This window comes from Callorhinus ursinus, unplaced genomic scaffold (genome assembly GCF_003265705.2).
Source record: "Callorhinus ursinus isolate GAN/ISIS: 27379988/994484 unplaced genomic scaffold, GSC_fseal_2.0 scaffold10, whole genome shotgun sequence".
Classification (NCBI taxonomy): domain Eukaryota; kingdom Metazoa; phylum Chordata; class Mammalia; order Carnivora; family Otariidae; genus Callorhinus; species Callorhinus ursinus.
This window is the reverse complement of record NW_027397072.1, coordinates 33,058,678-33,064,108: the sequence shown is the minus strand read 5'-3', so window position 1 is coordinate 33,064,108 and position 5,431 is coordinate 33,058,678. Positions and strand designations below refer to the sequence as shown.

Genomic DNA, 5,431 nt, shown 5'->3' with positions numbered 1-5,431 from the left:
GATGGCAAGTTCATTTACATAAAAATTATGAACAAAATTAAAAGGATAAAAGTTTCAAAAGCAAATAAGCTGGGGAAACGTGCCACAAATATAAAAGGGTAGCATCCTTTTATTAAAGGACTAACCAAGATGATCTTTTTTGTACAAAAAGAGCTGCCCTATAGAACCTGTTTTTTGCCTTTTCACCCTTTGTTCTAGTTCCTGAGGCTAGGAAGAGATAAAAAGAACACTACCCTAAAAGATTTCTACAAATCAAGAAGAAAAATAGTTCACATAAAATGGCTATTAGAAATATATTAAGTAAACAAGTTAACACTCAAAAATTAGAAGTGATTTTTGATATATTCAATGCTGGCAAGTGCACAGCGAAACGGACACGCTCATACACTAATGATGGGAGGGGATATTGATATAGTCCTTCTTGAGGTCTGCAAGGCAATATGGATCAACAGCTTTTAAAATATTTATATGCTTAGTCTTTCCTAAGAATCTAGCCTAAGAAGACAAACAGAAAGTGTTCTGGTTATTTACTGCTGTGTAATAAATCTTTCAAAACTTAACTGCTTAAAACAACAGCAACCCAGAACGGACCCCAGAGAGCCCTGAGCAGCTGCCGCCTCCGGCCCCCGTCACCATCACCGCAACCATGAGCAGCGAGGCCGAGACCCAGCAGCCGCCCGCCGCCCCCCGCCCGCAGCGCGGCCAACACCAAGCCCGGCAGCACCGGCAGCGGCGGCCCGGGCGGCCTCACATCGGCGGCGCGTGCCGGCGGGGACAAAAAAAGTCATCGCAACGAAGGTTTTGGGAACAGTAAAATGGTTCAATGTAAGAAACGGACATGGTTTCATCAACGGGAATGACACCAAGGAAGATGTATTTGGACACCAGACCGCCATAAAGAAGAATAACCCCAGGAAGTACCTTCGCAGTGCAGGAGATGGAGAGACTGTGGAGTTTGATGTTGTTGAAGGAGAAAAGGGTGCGGAGGCAGCAAATGTGGCAGGCCCTGGTGGAGTTCCAGGGCAAGGCAGTAAACATGCAGCAGACCGTAACCATTCTAGACGCTATCCACGTCGCAGGGGTCCTCCACGCAATTCCCAGCAGAATTACCAGAATAGTGAGTGGGGAAAAGAACGAGTTAAGTGCTCCCGAAGGCCAGGCCCAACAGCGCCGGCCCTACCGCGGGCGACGCTTCCCACCTTACTGCATGCGTGGACCGCAGTATTCCAACCCTCCTGTGCAGGGAGAAGGGATGGAAGGTGCTGACAACCAGGGTGCCGGAGAGCAAGGTAGACCGGTGAGACAGAATATGTATCGGGGGTTATAGACCACGATTCCGCAGGGGTCCTCCTCGCCAAAGACAGCCTAGAGAGGGTGGCAATGAGGAAAATAAGGAAAATCAAGATGAGACCCAAGGTCAGCAGCCACCTCAACGTCGGTACCGCCGCGACTTCAATGACCGACGCAGACGCCCAGAAATCCCTAAACCACAAGATGGCAAAGAGGCAAAAGCAGCCGATCCACCAGCTGAGAATTCGTCCGCTCCCGAGGCTGAGCAGGGCTGAGTAAACGCTGGCTTACCATCTCTACCCTCATCCGGTTTAGTCATCCAACACGAAGAAATGAAGATGAAATTCCAGCAGTAAGAAATGAACAAAAGATTAGAGCTGAAGACCTTAAGTGCTTGCTTTTTGCCCATTGACCAGATAAATAGAACTATCTGCATTATCTACACAGCATGGGGTTTTTATTATTTTTACCTAAAGACGTCTTTTTTGGTAATGACAAACGTGTTTTTTAAAAAAAAAACAACTAGTTTTTCTCATTACATCTTTAAAGGTTTTTGTTTAATATCTGGTCAAGTTGAGATTTTTAAGAACCTCATTTTTAATTTGTAATAAAAAGTTTACAACTTGATTTTTTCAAAAACACCAACAAACGGCAAGCACCCGTTAATAAAGGTCAAAAAAAAAAAAAAAAAACCCAACAGCAACCCATATTTAGCTCACAAATGTGCGATTCTGCAGGAAAGGCTCATCTCTGCTTCCTGCAGCATAAGCTGGGGCAGCTGGGGCAGGAAGAGCTACTTCAAGGCTGGTAAGCTAGGGCCAGCTGGGAGCTGGGATTGGCTGAGTTCTGAGGTCAATTCCTCCCAACCCCGGTGTGGGCTTCTGCATATGGACCACTCCACAGGCTGCTGGGGCTGTCTCACAGCATAGAGTCTGGGGGGCCAAGAGTATGAGTGTCAGGAGACAGGAAGTGGAGTCCGCTGGTTTCTTAAGGCTTATGCCCTAAAACCGGCCTAGGTCCCTTCCATCCAAGATTTAAAGGGAGGGACCTAGAACCTACCCCTAGATAGGAGAATTATCAAAGAATATAAGGGCCATGTTTTTACACTGCCACAGAAACATTAATAAAAATGTACAGTATAAGACATTTATTGAAGTATTATATATGTCAATCAGTAAAAACACAAAAACTGAATATTCAATATTAGGGAAGTAGTTATGGTACATCTAAGAAATGGAACAGATCATTAAAAATTATGTTTATAAAGAGTTTCAAGTATCAAGGAAAATGCTGTCATATAAAAAATTATGGACAAAACCAGCATAGGATTGTGTAAAAAGGACAGTAGTCTTATATGTCTACAAATCACTAGTTTTTATTCTTTGCTTTATTTTTTTTCTAGTATTTCCCTAACATCCCACAAGTCTTCTCTTATAAAAGATAAATATTTGATTTAATGCATTGGGGAGAAGCCCACAGACTAAAGTATCAGTTTTTTGTTTTTTTTTAAAGAGATTTATTTTTTTTCTTTTTAAGATTTTTTTATTTATTTATTCATGAGAGACAGAGGGAGAGAGAGAGAGGGAGGGGGAGAGGGAGGGAGAGAGAGGGAGAGAGGGAGAGAGAGAGAGAGAGAGAAAGAGAGAGAGAGAAGCAGAGGGAGAAGCAGGCTCCCCAAGGAGCAGGGAGCCCGATGTGGGACTCGATCCCAGGACCCTGGGATCATGACCTGAGCCGAAGGCAGACGCTTAACCATCTGAGCCACCCAGGCACCCTAAAGTATCGGTTTTAACATGGTTCATCAGCCAGTCCTGGGCCCTGGACTAGAGGAGCTTAAAATATGCCCTTATCCCTACCTGTAATGGGTACCCTTGCACCGCAACTTAGCTTTAAACTTGCTTGGACTTCTGCCTTCCACACTACCTGTGTAATTTACTCTCTGACTTTACTGACCTCAGTGTCTCAAATATGCACCAACTTGGCTACGGTTGGCTGAAATGACACGTCCAGTAATAGCTGTGCCCTGCTCCTCCTCCCTTAGCAATTACTGGCCACGCCATCCAAATGCAGGACTGACCCTTGGTGTACCAGAAGGAACTGGGCCTGTCTACCCCATTTCCTTTTCTCTTTCCATTCCTCAGCTCACTCCACTCCACTACCCAAAAACATTCTAACTATATCTATCTTCACCCCCATTGATAGACTGAGCAATATTCAAGTAAAATGATATTATCCAGGAGATTCCACCTTATCTCTTTCCCTCTAAATGTTTATAAGCTCATTTTCACCACAATTATGGCATTGAGTACTTTTATCTACATGCCATTTCTCTCCTTGATAACTCAAATTAGATGTGGCTTCCCTGATATCCCCCAAAACCTAATAGCTGGAGAAGAGCAGTCATCTTGCAACCATAGGGAAAAAGCCAAAAGATTTCGGGGACAGTGGAACTAACCTGAATTGAGCCTCTAATACAATAATTGCTATCTGGGGGTATCCCAGCTAAGAATAATAAAGTCCCATTTGTTTAAACCAGCGAACTATGGCCTTGGGCCAAATGGGCCCATGTCTTGTTTTTTGTAAATAAAGGTTTATTGGAATATAGTCATGCCCCTTCACTTACATACGGTCTCTGGCTGCTCTTACAATGGCTGAGTAGTTGCAATAAAGACCATATGGAAAAGCCTTAAGTATTTACTAACTGACCCTTTATAGAAAAAGTTAACCGACCCTGGTTTAAGCGCCTGTTGGTCAAGTTTCCTGTTGATTACAGCCAAGTGACCTTGATTAACTTAATATCCCCACTACCTAACACAGAGCCTATCCCACAGAAAATGCTAAGTGATTGTCTGGTGAATGGATGAGTCAATGATTTGAGATCAGTAATGATTTCTCCATTAAAAAAAAAAAAATCCTCCCCCAGTGCCCAGCAGTGACCTACATGAACACTTAAGTATATATAGATTTTTGTCTAAATGTGGATATAAGAAATAACTTCAAACCAATTAGAGAAAAATACTAAGCTGTGTAGACAAGTTTAGGAGTTCTGAGAATGCTGGGCTATATGTGCGGCATAGTGCAGAATTTTCATGGTGCAGCTGGGAATCTTAACTATTCTCCTTTCTGGGTGGAATTAAATTCAAATAAGTTCACATAGCATTTGATCAATAAAGATGGGCTTTTAGAGGTATGTTAACTCAGAATGATCCAGAAGGACATCTCCTAGAACTTCTGGTCCTCAGGATTTGACAAGGACTCTCTGGTAACTTAACATTGTTTAACCAAGTAGGATTTAAAGAGGAGCCGGTTAAGGGGGAATTGCAGACGGAAGGGAGAAGGAGTTGGCACAAGTATAAAGCACAAAGCTAAGAAAAACCCTGACATACATAATACAGGCCAGAATTCCATTTCCCCATTTATTTTGGAATGTTGTTTTCCTTCTAAATAAAAACAAACACTGATTCAGAATATTAATGGGACCTCTTACCCGATAATATTCATGGTTACATATCTAGAGGTCTATTTTTCTGAAATGATCGATGATTTTAAACCACAAACTATACTTCTACCTTAGGCTGAGTTGTGGGTAGAAGAGTCTTTTTATAGTGTATGTCTTTAATCTGAAAACTCAGGCAAATCCATCAATAATCCAAAATCCTTTTGCATTTCGAAGTCATTTCTATCATAAAAACAATGTGTTCAAATAAAGATTCTACTTTTGATATACTTCTATTTCAAGACCAATGGAAGCCCAATATTAAAGACATTGTTTAAGGGCACCTGGGTGGCTCAATAGGTTGAGCATGTGACTCTTGATTTCAGTTCAGGTCATGATCTCAGGGTCCTGAGATCAAGCCACATGTGGGGCTCCGTGCTCAGCAGGGAGTCTGCTTGAGATTCTCTCTCTCCCTCTGCACTCGGGCGTGTGCACCCACTCTCTCTCTAAAATAAATACATAAAATCTTTAGACACTGTTAAACCACTGTGCCATCCTTGCCAACTATTATCTGCCAAACTGCCAGAAATTTGAAATAAAAATCTAATGCTCGACGAAGAACAAACAAAAAGCACATTTCTAGGAATGTAAACATGGTTTTATTGGGAGTGGGAAAAGAAAAATGGAAGTGAAGGAAACCTTATC

General features: G+C 42.4%; 1 pseudogene; it reads left to right on the top strand.

Moving 5' to 3' along the window:
• The first annotated feature begins 641 nt into the window (after positions 1 to 641).
• LOC112820626 (Y-box-binding protein 1-like) lies at positions 642 to 1,645 on the top strand (annotated as a pseudogene).
• The last annotated feature ends 3,786 nt before the right edge of the window (positions 1,646 to 5,431 follow it).